Here is a 14,421-nt window from a genome sequence, read left to right on the forward strand (position 1 = left end):
GTTGACTGCTGCCAAATTAAGGGCTTTGGATCCTTGCTCACCACATAAAAATGCAGTAGTTACAAAGGTAAGGAAGGGTTAACTGGCTCTTGGCAGTGATACCTCCTAACCCAGCAATGTAAACTATTCTGCATTGTGCTGCTAGAGACTTGAGCCTCCCTGCTTCAATTCTCCATTCCTTGGAGATCTCATAACAACAGCAGAGTCTCCCTTTGCCTGAAAAAGGGTGCTTGTGCCTAAAAGATTGCTAAGAACTTTTTTCCAACTACTCAGTTGGTCTAATAAAAAATATCACATCTACCCAAGGAACCTTGCCTGCCTATGTCCTTGGACCAACGCAGCTCCAACCAAACCCCCTGCCTCCATTCTGGCACCCCAGGTTGCAAACACTATCAGGTATGCAGAGAGGAGCTGTGGAGTTGGGGTTTGAATCAGAGAGTGTCACTCAGGGAGGGAGAGGGGAAACTTAAGTTGTGGAACTACTGTGCTAGTAGATCTTTTGTCGGATCTGGGATGTTACCTGAGGGACTGCCTTAGAGCAGAGTCTCCTAGGTATTCAATACTGCCTTTGGAATATATCTTTGATAAGCAAATAATACCACTGAAAATTGTACATTTAATGGGACCACTCAATTGGTCTGGCAATAAATATTCCACACTCAGTTGCAGGTGAGCCAATGCCAGTAAATATCATCCATGAATGAATCTTACTAGGTAGGACACGGCACAAAAGATTATCCAAAGATTCTAAAGGTCATACAGTAGTATTGTAAAAGACAGCTTGGGACCCACTCTACCAACAGGATTCGGGGTGCTCTCATTAAGACTCAGGAAAGTTCAGCATAAGGTATTTAGTTTTGCACAGGATAAGACTCATGCTTACTAGTTTCATGTGCGTTAGAGTTTGTAAGCTTTGGTCACTACAATCTCATATTTCCAAAAGATTTTAGGAGTTTTACGTTACCCTGTATTACCTTACTCAGCTTACTTTGTTTAGCACACTGGAATCCAGTAACATCACAGTGATGGAACTGTAGATGGTTCCATGGCAGTCCCATCACGCCTAGTATTTGCTTTAGTAACACAGGGGTTATAGAGTCTATAGTTCCAGGCTAGTCAGAGATTTTCTAGATTTTCTTTCCGAAGGAGAGTAGAAATAGTAAAGGCATAAGTAAAATTCCTTTTACATCTCAGGTTTCCATGTCACCGATACCATAATTCCATGAAAGCAGTCAATAATAAATGTTAACAATATGTTCTTATTAATTCTTATTGTTAGTATGCTACTTTGAATGCTAGCTCAAAATAATTCATTAAAGTCAGACGTAGCTTTGGAGAATTATTACTTTATAGCTATTATAGGAAATAAAGATGCAATAAGCTTAATATAATTGATAAAGATACCAACAATGAGCTGTGCTTTTTAGTATTATATATTCATAAAAACATGTTTTGATTATATTTTTAATTATTTACTCTAAATTATGGTATCTTAAACAGTTTCCAAACTAGCCTGCTACTAGCATTCTCTACTAGTGATATTTTAATTCCATTTTCTCAGTGTTGTTTTCTTTAATAATGTACAAATTTTGCTTCATCATCCCAACCGTCTCCACCAGCAGGTTATAAGACTTTCCCACTGGCAAGCTAGCCTAGAGGCAAACATTTACTATAGCTCCCATTTTTGTTTTAATTTTTGATACACAAAGAAAGCTGATTTTTATTTTCTGTATGCCTGACAGGATTCTATGACTGTTGGTGAAGTTTTTGTGATTTTGGTTTACTCTCTCCCTGGTGAGCACTGCTGCCACATTTTAACTTGAACTCTTGGTCACCTGATACATGACCTCTCACCCTGTGACCTCATTTCCAATAGGTCTTTAAGCTGGGGGATTCAAGACTGTGGCACAAAGACAGTTACTTAAGGAAGTGGGCCACTGTTTCAGTCAATGTCCTCTTATATCCCTGACACTTTTCACTAAAATATTTAACCTTCAACACTAGAGGAGATGACGTTACTTTTTATGGTTTGGAGAGTATGACCTTTTCTGTCATAGTGCTTTATTCACTTTCCAGTCTGCATGAAAAAAGAATTGGTGTAGGTATTTCAACAAATAAAGGAAAATGATTTAGTGGTTAACTAAAACAAAGACTTTGGTGCAGATGCCTGAATAACATATTATGATTAAAAATAGCATTTTTTTAACAAAGTAGCTTTTACAAACGTAATCCAAGTCATGTATACCAACAGCTCAGTAATATCTGAATGAATTTTTATATTTACTTTTTTTTAATACCTTACAATTAGACCCTTAAAATCATTACAGATGTAATCCTATAATGTATTAAATCTATACAAAAAGTTATTCTATAACCTTTTAGAGATAAATCAAGAAGTTTTAAATATAGAATACAAGATGTCTGGTGTAGAATCATTGGTTTAATTATTGCTTAAACAAAATGCAAATATCTGTGTGCTAGATTTCAACCATACCAGATGGAATTTGGTATTTTCAAACATTTAACAATATATTTCACATATGCTGAAACATGTTTGCAGCAATCCCACTAGTAAAAGAGCAACAAATATGTGCTGTCATGAGGAAGACCCTGATTTGGGAGCAGACAAGATGCTCCAGGCTGATGGAAGAATGAAACTGCAAAGGTAACATGCTTATACCATGGGGAAACTTCACTGCTCACTTCTGTAGCATCCCTGCAGAGTTGGAATATGGAGTTTCACTGTCTCAGCACTGAAAAAAGTCACTCTCACATACTGCAAGCTAGGAGTCAGATAAAAGAATGAAGAATGAAAACTGCTGATAGAGAGTGAGGTACACTAAAAATGTGCTAAGAATAAAGAGTTAGGTAGTACCAATGTGTTGCCACAGACATACTCTAATGTCTTAACTAGCTACCTTCAGACAGACATCTCAAGGTATGATAATTTAATTTAGCAATGAGTTAAGGCCAAGAGCACACATCATATAAAAATAAATGCGACCAATTCTACCCTGAATGCAACTCTTCTGATGTTAGCAAGGCTACGTTGGATTAGTTTTAGCCAAAATTTAGACAGAATACGATTTAAATTATTTAAATATCTGATAACATTCAGTCAACTACAGGTATGTATTCATTCTGAGCAACACAGTAAGTGTGTAAAAAATATAAAGCTTTGTTTTTAAAATATAAAAGCTGCATTTGCAAAAGTGACACAACAGAAAGTGATTGCTATAATTAATCTATGTGTTCAAAGATAAAAATGTTCAAAGATGAAATATTGGATTAGTAAATACAGAATAGGTGGTCTGGCTCTCCTGGGGGTAAGTTACTACTGCATGTCAGTAGAAGAATCCATTTTATAAATATTTTAAATGTATCTATTTATTAATTTTGACATAACTAACCCATGCTCCAGTTGCTTATACAAAGCATTAAAACATATAATATTAAAATTAATATCAAAAGTATTAATTAAAACCAATATCAAAACTGGTTGAAAGAGTTTTTGACAGAACTTTTGTCCATCTACAACTATGTATTTTGTAATAAGACACTGAATCATAAACAACAGGTATCTGAATCAGGATCTAGTCATCACGTGATAGTCTCCTAACCAAGCTACAAAGTCTCGTTCTCTCTCATTTACCTTTCTCTTCCCCACATTCCCATTCCACAAATCTCTAAACATTTTGATTCTTATTAAGAACAAAAGCAAATCCTGAAAATTCAGAATGTTTAATAAGACAGAGTTCTTGTTATTCAGCCACCCCTATATAAATGTTAAACATTCCCCATGGAAGAAGCACCCAAATTTCCAGTGGTAAACTGCCCATGAAATCAAGCCATTGTAAAATATATACTTACCCTCACACAGTCCCTCCAAGTCCATCCCTTTAGGACACCTCAAGGACATATTAAAATATGAGATCAATATGGGTCACCAAATCCAGGCTCTGAACTCTATACATGGTGCATCTACATGTTCAATTAGTGCAGCTCGGTAAACTCCAGCACAGTTTGCACCAGAGTTAATGGCTCCCGGGTGCAGCATCTACACATGCGCTCAGTATTGCAGCAGTTTGAGCTGGGGCAGAGCAGTCTGGGCTGGCAGCGAGTTCCAGGGTCATCCCGGGGCCCAGTTTGCAGCAGCAGGTAGTGGAGGGGCTTGCTGGGGCACAAGAGTGCCCAAAAAATACAGTTGTGTGGCTAGGGAGCAGGCAGGATTCTGGCCTCCTGCTGCTTGGGCTAAACGGGCATAATTTATGCCCAGCTCAGCATTAGCACATGTTATTTGATGCACTTATTTTTGCCACCATAAGATAGTACTGTCCCCAATGGTACTATCCTAGGGCAGCAAAAATTAGTTTGATCTGGTTTAATAGCGTCACATGTAAAGACTGTGACACTTCACACTGCAGTAAATGAGTCTACTGCACAGTTAAGTGCATGTGTAGGTGCACCCATTATCATGAAAAATGTCTTTCCATCAGCACCTTTTTAAACTAGAAGACTGTTAATTAAAGTAGCTGTACTGATCACAAGGTTAGCAGTACCAAATCAGAACACCGGGTACCCACTTCCCAAACCATGTAGGCTTTCTTTGTCAACAAATTAAACTTCACCTGGCAATTAATCACATTCTTGAGTGTAATATCTGAGGGTTATTTATATTTTACCAGCTAAACATTCTGAATGTTTCTAAGAGATAGTCACATGAACACAGCACATTGCAGTAGTTTAATTCTAACATGACCAAATTTGTGAGGTCCACATGCTAAAGAAAAGGTGACACCCTTTTTACTAAGCTTTAAAGAATAATATTAATTTTAACCAGTATCCATGCATCTAGTAGCAGCCCAGTATCTAAAATATTGCCATAACTGTGACTTTTAGCTGGGTAGTCCCTATCAAAGTGGCCTACATAGTTTTCCCTATTGTTCCAGTTGCTGATTACAGCTTTAAAAGAAGAAAATATTCTAAGTGGTATATGTAAATGATGTAAATGAAATGTTATGTAGATGAAAATGACGGTTTAACTTAATGCAAGTAAAGTCATTATGTTCATCCATACTGTTCCATGTCATCAATATGTACTCAAAAATCTGATAGGTAAAGCATACCTAACATATGACTTATATGTGCAAATATCATAGCATTATCGAGAGATTTTTTTTTGTCAAGATCATCTTTGTAGGTGACCATTTTCAATGCTAAAACAAAGACACTGATGATCAGTTAGTACCAAGAGTTTCTTTTATATATTGAAAGTTTCATTCCATTCTCACCCCTAGAGGTCAGAATTGAGCTACGTTGTTGGAGCAATCTTGTTCCACTCCTGCCTTCAAGTAACTGTGCTGCAAACAGGTAACTTCTGTTTTCAGGGCCATCAATCTGACTATTCAATTCATTTGGTTTCTGAAAATTAAAAACAAAATAATGCATTATTTGAATCAGAAAAATAATAAACAAAGATGCTATTTGACTTTATAACAGCGGTCAACATTTTAAAAAATAAAAATCTAATTTCAATAGTTTTCTATTATAAAATAATCAGTCTAATGTTGCTGCTGTTTTGACTACTTTGACCAAATATTGTCAAAGTTAATAATTGCATGCCCTTTTCAATATGTGATTTAACATGTTTGTCACAGGAGAGAGTTTATTAAAAGATCTCAAAAGAAATCCCACCCTAAAAGAATAACCAAGAAACTCTTGTACCAAGCTCAGAAGGAAAGGGAAGGGAAAAAATACTCACCAGCCAAATTTGCTTCAGTCAGTCATGTTCTTTAGATACTACATCGCTAATATCAACCACCTATGCTTCACTATCAACTATTAATTTATCTAAGAAGTGGGGGAACTTAATGAATCATCCGTTTTTATGAAAAAAAGAATATTTATTTTCAGTTTCAGCTGAATCTGAAGTAGGTAAACTAAATCAACTGAAACAATTTAAGCAGGACTTCACAGATGTATGTCTCCAGATTTTCCTTCTCATTTTTGTTGAATATTAAAACTAGTAAATTCATGTCTTAAATATTATTGAAAGCTGAAAGCTAACTGAAGAAAAAGTTGTAAAAGAAACTGTTGCTGTTTGCAAAACATTTTAAATATGAGAATGTACCACCTTTGGCTTTCACTTTTGGAGAAAGATTTACATCTGGGAAAAGGGTATGTTGAAAATGAAGAAAGTGATTTGTCTTTGCACATTTTTCTTAAATATATCAGTTCAATGTAGACAAACAGCTTAAAATAGTTATTAATAAACCAACTGCAAGATAAATAAACCCACAAGATACTGAACCTTTAAGGATCAAGGGATAAATGGGATTTTTTCTTGATTTAGGGAGACGAGAATAGCATCTATCTTCAGTCAGAGAGATGAAGTTTACTAAAGTATGACAGCAGTCCAGGATGGATTCCTTTTTGTTGTAAATGCTACTGCTTTCTTTGCAGGTGGAAAACAAGTGACATCAAGTCTTCTTTCCACAAGTCTCCACGCTGAACCACACTTCTGTGTGCTTGTCCTGCAGTTTCCTTGGAGCTCCAGAGCAGCGCGCAGGCTGGAGCAGAGAGAGCAAGTGCTCTTTTGGCTGGAGGGCTTGTGAAGAACAGAAACGTGTTAAAAATCGAAGTGTAAAACTGTGTGTCAGCTATTAGCACCTTTTAGGCGGAAAGCCTACCCCAAACTTGCTGCCCAGGACAATGTGCTTTCACTCCTTCTCTCCGGGATGCCCAATGGAAATGTGAAAGGAAAGGTGTAGAGGGGCCAAAAGGACTTCAGGGGCCGAAGAGTGTGCATGCTGGATGGCCCTGCTTAGCGATCACTTGGTTGTTTTTTTACCCCCCCCCCCGCCCTTGTTTCATCGCATCAGCCCCTGCGGACACGCGAGTCCCGCGTTACAGCCCAGGGACCGAGGGGCTGCCTTAACGCCGCGGCGGCTCCCCGCCTCCCGCAGCCGCCCCGGGGACGCGTGTCCTCCTGCCGGCCGAGGCACCGCTCGCCGCGGGGCCCTCGCCTGCCCCCGCGTTGCCCGGGGAGCGGCCTGGCTGCGGCCCGGCGCGGGACCACCACTTGTTCCGCGCCGGAGGAGCAAAGTTTCAGGCCGTGCGCGCCCGCCGGCTCCCGCAGGAGGAGCGCGGCGGCTGTGCGGGCCCTCGGGGGACCCGCCTGCCCGGGCCGAGCTCCTCCGCCCCCGCCGGGGGAGCGGGCCGGCCGCGGGCCCGGGGCTTTGCCGGGGCCGGCCCTCGGGACCGTGCCCGCTCCCGCGCCCCCCAAGCCTGCGCTCCGCCCGCCCCGTCCCCAGCCGCGCCCGCCTCCCTCCCGCTTAAACCAGGGGGGCGCTTGCGCACTGCCGCGCTCCGCACCGCGCGTGGCCCCGCAGAGCATTTCCCGAGGCTGCCGTCGGGTAAGTAATGTATTAAATAGCCCCGATCACACACGCTGCTCAGCCCGGCGCCCGCCACAGTAAACACTGCCCCGCTCCCGGCCGGGGCAGGGACCCGGGCTCGCGCCGCCCTGGCCGTGCAAGGTAAGCGGGCTCCCGCCGCCGCGCCGTCTGCGCGCGGGCAAGTGGCGCTCGGGGCGCGGGGCGGGCAGCGCCGGCGGCCGGGCAGGCGGGATCCGCAGGGCTGGCTGTCACGTTGCACGTGTCCCTAACGCGCTGCCTTCTCCAAACAGGTCCTACCTCTCTCTGCATGTCTGTACTGTCTGTCTTGTCCCGCGCTGCCTTGCCAGGCATGGCCAGCGCGGGTGCGCGTCCGGGATGCCACCCGCAGCGGCTCAGCCGGGCCGGGTGCTCCGGGCCGGGGTGTGAAACCGAGCCGGCCGCCAGGGCGGGGAGCGGCTTGGGCTGCTTGGCCGGAGGTCTGGCTCCCCCCCCCGCCCCCCCCCGCCCGTGCAAGAGCAGTGAGCACAGAGGCGAGTCCTGCAGGGGCTGAAACTCCGAGGTGCCTGAACTAAAAGGCAGGAAGCAATTAAAACTCCTCCTTTCGGATTAACAACCAAAAATTGATCGATCTGTCAGGAATACTGTTGATTTATGAAAGGTGCTTATTTCCTTGGTATGGAGAATTTTATGTTCTCTAGGTGAAACTGAGTTCACCCAGCTCCAGAGTAGATTGATGTTTTAATAAAAATAAATAAAGGGAAAAAGCTAGCCTAGTCTTTGGGGACATCAACTCTCAAATCGCGGAGTTAGACTAACAAATCAAATTGCATTATCTTTACATTTCATATCTTTTAATCTAATGTCTTAGAAATTGCAGGCAGGGGCTGGAGCCGTTATTATTTCCAAAGTTTTAATATAGTGCGTAAAAGTTCAAGTAACAAATAATCAATGTTTCATAACCAAAATGGCACAAAGAACGAGCCGAGTAATTTTTATAAGTGACTTAAATAGCAATCAAAATGTAAGAAGGACATTATGGGAAAAGCCCGGTTTTGCCTCGCCTGCTGCAAATGCAAATGCAAGTGTCCTGTAGATGGCACACCGTCCCCACGCTACAGCCGCCTGCTCCTTTCTCCGCTGCGAGAGGGACATTTTTGCTGGGAGAAATGTCGGTCTCAGCACTTGTTGTTTACCCAAACTAGAATGTATTTATTTCCAAAGAGCTGCTAAACTGATTTTAAAATAAACTTCCAAAGCAAGTGCCATGTTTAGCGCGGGGAGCGGAATTGGAAAGTAAGCGCTGGGCCGGTCACCGCGTGCTCTCTGCTTCCTGCCAAGCCCTGCCATGTGCCTTGTTGTGCAGTAGAGTGACAAGCCCAGCCTGAAATGAAAGGTGCCCAAGAAAAACGGAGCGGTCACGTATATGCAAATAAATCGCCAAGCAAGCCATGTGCACCAGGACCTGCCTAACAGTTAGAAGGACCGAAAGTTCAAACCTTCTCATAAATCACCTTTGTGGTAAAACGCAGCCACGCACCGCGCAGGCTGGACAGCGCTGACACAACTCGACAGCAGACAAACGCTTGGACACGTTTTTCTTTGCAATGTAAATTTCAGCGGGACAAATTGCTTATTAATAGTCTAGAAGAGAAGCCAGTTTCTTTCTTTCTTCTTTTCTTTATCTGTTTTTATTTCTGCATGGCCCCCAGCTATGCTCTGGGCAGCCTCACCGCCCAGCAGTTTTCTCTTCATTTCAATATCCTAAAGAAAATGCAAATCACCACAGTGTGGCCTTTTTAAAAAGTTAAATTAGCAACAGCTTTAAGTGACTCCATTAGTATGGAAAACATACAAATGTTTAATGTGGGAATAGCTTTCTTTTTTAAGCAGCACGTATCCTGGTCTCTGCCATGAGCAGAGGTGCTGAGTTAATAAAGGACCGCATCCGAAAGAGACCGCAGTAAAACAAAGAAGTGAGATTTACCAAGGTAAACTGTCCACTAGCCATCACACAGGATCTCTAATAGGCTTTACAAAGAAGAGCTGTCATGTAACTTTGCAGATCATGGACCTGCTTTTAAGGCTTTAATTATTTAAAAGACAGCGATTGCTTACAGAGAAAGTCTAAGTATATGAAAAGGTCTTCTGCCAGAAGAAGGGAGTCCCTTTTTCTCCGCTCCTTTCCAAGGGCAAGAGTATCAGCTTTTTTTTTTTTTTTTTTCAGGCTGTCATGTCATTGTAGTGTCTCGTACCAGTTTCTTTAATGACTGGACCTGGCTGAACTAGCCACTGGGCCCGGCGTTTGCCCAGGCACAACTTCCGTAATGTTGACGGAAAAGGAAATATCCGTCCTGCCTAATGATCTGGAACAGCTCTCGGATCCTTGGCTCTGGCTGCATAGTTGTTAATAGCTGAAACTTTTTGTGGACCCAATGTAACGTTAGCAAATGCGCAAAAACTCCGCTGCCTGGGTGCACAGGACCCCCCTCGTCTTCTCTGCCTTAAGTGGGCACACATCATAAAACGTGATCACTGTGTCAAGAGGATTTTGCTGCAGGTTGGGCTGTATGAAGTGATCAAGCCCCTCTAGACTGGAGCGTCAGGGAGAGCAACCCTTGACCATGAAAGAGTTAAGCTTTATATTATTCAGGAGAGGTCTTGTTAGGATGTAATCTGCATTTTCTAACTACTGCGTAATAAAAAGTGAGAAGTTTTGAGACACCTTTCTTGATTATACCTTTGGCGATACTTTAGGTTTTACATTTAATTTGCATTTTGTTCTTAGTGAATATTGAAGTCTTGAGTGGAGGATTGAATTTTATTAGGACATCTGGACTGACAATATCAAATCAGACACCAACGTCCCAAAGCATGCTAAAATTTCAGAGTTAATTAGAACGAAGTGCGTTTAATTAAAGCCAATTATAATATCGGAAATTATCTGATCGATCCTTGTTTATTCAGTTTGAGTCAGTTTATATTTTTATTGTAGCATAATAAGGCACTGGTCGATTTGCAAACTTCTATAGGTAAGTTTGTGTAACACATAAAGATGTGTGTACCGCTCAGGGTTCATCAGGCGGTGAGGATAACAAACAGTGCTTGAGATAACTATAGAAGACCTGCATTTGTGTGATTTCTTTCAGGGACATAGCAATATGATAAGCAAGAAAATGTCTCTTCCTAAACGCCGCGAAACTTCACTGTAAGCACGAGTGAGACGATCTCTCCATTCTCAGCAGCCCCCCCCCCCATCTGCCTGCCTAGATATGATTTCTCTTTTTCACTCCTCCTTAAGAAAGACAGTTTGCCAGACTGCCGACTTCTGTGCAACTGTTTGACTATCGTGATTTTGATTTGCAATCAGCTCCCATGGATATCTTTGAAGAAAGCCCCCTGACTCAACACCCGGGGCAACTCCACTGTAGCGTTATTAGCTGCAGAAAGAGTTTGAAGTGCTACAAAAATGTGCTTTTTGACTCCAACCAAATTCTGATCTCAGGCAAGAAGCATCATGACAACCAGGAGCGCTATTCTGTGTCAGATACACTTGCCTACATAAACAGTTTGTTTACTCTTAGGTAACTATATTCCCCGAGTAGGCACCTCATTTGCCAAATAAAATGACGTTATTTCTATATCGAAGTTGATTGTGAGTACGAGGGAAAGCTGGAAACGTGACACTTTTCAAATCCAACTAGATACATCTTACAAGAGAGAATCAGCATATTGTTGGCCACGGCTCTTCTGCACCACCAGAAAATGTGAGAATATTGCAATTACTCTTACACAGCCCTCTCCAATGGCATGTTGGATAAGGGCAGCTAAATGATCAGAAAGAGCTATTTTGGGGGAGGGGGGAAGGAAAACCTAGACTATAGTTCAACGAACACGAGCGTTTCTGAAATAGTAGCGGGTAAACCTATAATTTCATTATCCCTAATAAGACAATATGATGTATGATAGTTTTTTCCTTGCGATCCAGATCTTATTTGCGATGAAAATCTCTTTTCCCCACCCAAGGAGGCGCTGTTTATCAAACTTCACCACCTCGCACGATTTCTCTACACTGGAAATTCTTCACTTATAGAATTAAACATCCCTATGCAGACATTTTTTCTTGTTGCTTAATGGAACTCATCTACTAGTTTTCAAAGGTACCTGCCTTTCGTTCCCTTTCGCTGAGATGCCATCATCACAATTAACCCAAGGCATTTTCTTTCGGATCCAAAAGGGGAGGAAAGAGGAGGCGAAAACCACACCAACCTGTGTGTTCCCATAGAGCTAAAAAGATCCTCTCCACAAAATGTACGTCTCATCCACGCACTTCGCTCCAGAAAGAAGTTCTAGTTCATCCCCTTTCCCTGGCAGAGCAAAAAGAAAAGACAATTTTACTGGGCGCTTGGCACTCAGAATACACCCCTCTACGAACCCATGCCTTGATGGTTTTGAAACTTTACAGGATGAGGTTTAGTTGAGGGTGTGCATATCATTTTCACACACACACTTTTCATTCGGCTTTGAAGCTCGGGATGCTTAGGAATTTGAATCTAAGTCAAGCATGTGGACAGCCACAACTAAAGGAAGTAAATAAATAATATGCGACCGGGGAGGCTAATGAGAGAAAACAAAATCGTGGGGGTTTCCTGCATGGGAGATAAGGTCTCCCATGCCTGGCACACGGAGCTGAGCGGGGAGTCTTCCCTCTGAACAGACCGTCCCCCTTGTCCCTGCAACTTTGCCCTTTGTGCTGGTGTGAGCTCTGGCAGGATCTGACTTGGGCAAGAAACGCAGGCAGGGACACATCGGAGCCAGTCCCGACGCCAAGGACCTTTGCTTGTCGCTTCGCCCTGCAAGGAGGTGGTCACTGCACAGAGGGGCTGCCCAGCCCCTGCGCCAGCAGCGAGGCAGCACGCCTGGCGCGGCCCCGGAGCCCGGCAGGATGCAGGGGAATGATCCCCTCTGCCTAATCCCCTTGCAAGGTTAACACTGCGCCGGGACTGCCAGGGAACGACTAGCTCAGACTTTCCCCGCACTGACGATTTCTTAAAAAACTAAACCATACGACGTTAATTAAAACCTTAGCTCAGTATTTTCCCCTCGAATTTACACTGGGAACCGTCCTCTAAAATATTAGCCAGCAAACAACCTCCCAAAAGGGAAATCTGCAGTACTTGGGCATTGCATTGCTATATTAAAAATACCTGAAACACAAATGTATATCTCCTCTGAAACGCAGGAAACAAGAGTTAGCAGAGATTTGTTTCGCTTAAATCAGGCATAAATTACACCTACTGGAACCAAATACGTTAATAAAGAAGGTGCCTTAAAACAATAAAATTGAAATATGGACCTTGGCAAGTTTGATCAGATTCTGAACTTGCCCCTCTGCAAAAGCCAGGGAGTTAGCGAAGGACAGGACTCCTGCAGTCATTCCCCACCTGAACTTTCCACTGCAAAGTTTCTTTGGTGAAAGAGGCTCTTCCACCCCCACAGACTAGAAAGGGCAGCTCTGGAAAGAAGCCCCATTCAGAGCAGTGGCATAATTTACTAGCAAGTAAATACGTGTTAAAAGTTGTATGATTTAAAACATCGGAATGTAGCGTTTTCTTTCAGGGAAAAAATGTGAAATGATTAAGATAATAGTCCCAAGAGAATTGTCCCGGGGAAAAAAAAATAAAGTTTAAGGAGAATCCTATAACAGCTGTGGAAATGAGGCTATCAATTTTAATCTGTGTGATACATGTACAGTATGTGATTATGTGTTATTATGCCGTGTGTTGTTAGAGCACTGAGAGAAGGAGGAAAGGAATCTTAAACTTGATTTATTGTAGATGTTGAGATTTCCCTTTCAAGCTTTTACTAGGCGATGTCTGCACACGGGAACCTGCTGGAGGAAGCAGCCGAAAGGGCTCCCTGGTTCTGGAGCGGGGAGGGTGCGGAGCCAGGGAGGGCTCTGTCCCTTTAAGGTCACTGCATGCTCTGGTATGATGTTTAGGAGGACAGCTGGGCAATGGCCATCTGACTGACTTCGGCTTGACATCTGGGAGCCCACTGGTGTGTGGCACGCGAATCGCTTGATGTCGCTATTTAAATGCAAATTTGTGGGGGATCATTGAAGCCTCACCCCGTAAATTCACACAAAAGGAATACTTCACACACTATAAGGAGGAGGATCGTTATTTCGGGAGGTCTTGGCTGCAGCATGCAAATCTCATTCAAATCCACACACCTTCTGCATGACTAACTTTCCTAAGGTCAGGACTTGGCGCTACCACGCGTCCCTGAATGAGCCCAGCCAGAATTGAGAGGAGGCTCGTACCTGCCCGCGGAGACACGCTCATTTCCGAGCCTCTCCTTAGCGAAAGGTGTTCCCAAGGAAAAAAAAAAAAGGGGGGGGGGTTTCTTCCCCGTCCTACCGCGCCTGCTAAGGACGCCACTGGCCTCGCTGCTCCGCCTGAGATTCCCGAAGTTCAAAATCTGAAATCAAAGTTCAGCGTCGGGCGAGCCGGATGCGTGCCCCCCGCGCCCCGCGCCCCGCAAACTGCCCCTCGCTGGCACGGACCTGCCTGCTCCGCCACCGCACACGAACCACGCGCCGGCTCGTGTGCCCCCTGCTTAAAAATGAACTTGGACTCTTTCATTCAAACTCCAGACTACTGTAGGGGCGATTTTAAGACACCCCCCCCAAACACACACACATGCTAAGCACCATCCCAGATTTGAAGGATATCACACACAGGCTGCTCCTTGCCTCCCATCACACTGGCAAACTTAGATCCTGTGTGTGGTGAGTGTGTGTGTGGGGGGGGGGGGAGGCTGCTTCCTAACAATACGCACCCTGCAAACGTTATGGTACAAATACAGAGTCATCCTATGTGAGGGATTCTTACTGCATGTAGCTTGTAGCCAGCAGTATAGTGACAAAAAAGATAAAGTTGGTGAATGATAAAGACCGTATTTTCCACGCTTTGGGTGCAGGACCAGATGATCTAGAAAATGAGCTGAAATAGATTCAGCCTCA

The 14,421-nt window shown here is 43.4% G+C and overlaps 1 long non-coding RNA gene across 4 annotated transcripts in view; it reads right to left on the minus strand.

Annotated features, from left to right (window-relative positions):
* Positions 1-2,259: 2,259 nt before the first annotated feature.
* The window catches only part of LOC149859982 (uncharacterized), a 14,346-nt gene continuing 2,184 nt past the window's right edge, over positions 2,260-14,421 (minus strand). Inside the window, exons 1-4 of one of the 4 annotated variants that reach the window (XR_016443571.1) lie at positions 13,963-14,421; positions 11,664-11,761; positions 7,695-8,778; positions 2,260-6,607 (exon numbers count right to left, since the gene is read on the minus strand). The exon at positions 13,963-14,421 is cut by the window's right edge and continues 2,184 nt beyond it. This is a non-coding gene — a long non-coding RNA (uncharacterized LOC149859982). Of the gene's footprint in view, positions 6,608-7,694; positions 8,779-11,663 lie in introns of all 4 variants that reach the window. The other 3 variants (XR_016443570.1, XR_016443572.1, XR_016443569.1) reach the window with 3 other exon arrangements.

This window comes from Crocodylus siamensis, chromosome 7 (assembly GCF_052110815.1).
Source record: "Crocodylus siamensis isolate JL-2025a chromosome 7, ASM5211081v1, whole genome shotgun sequence".
NCBI classification, from domain to species: domain Eukaryota; kingdom Metazoa; phylum Chordata; order Crocodylia; family Crocodylidae; genus Crocodylus; species Crocodylus siamensis.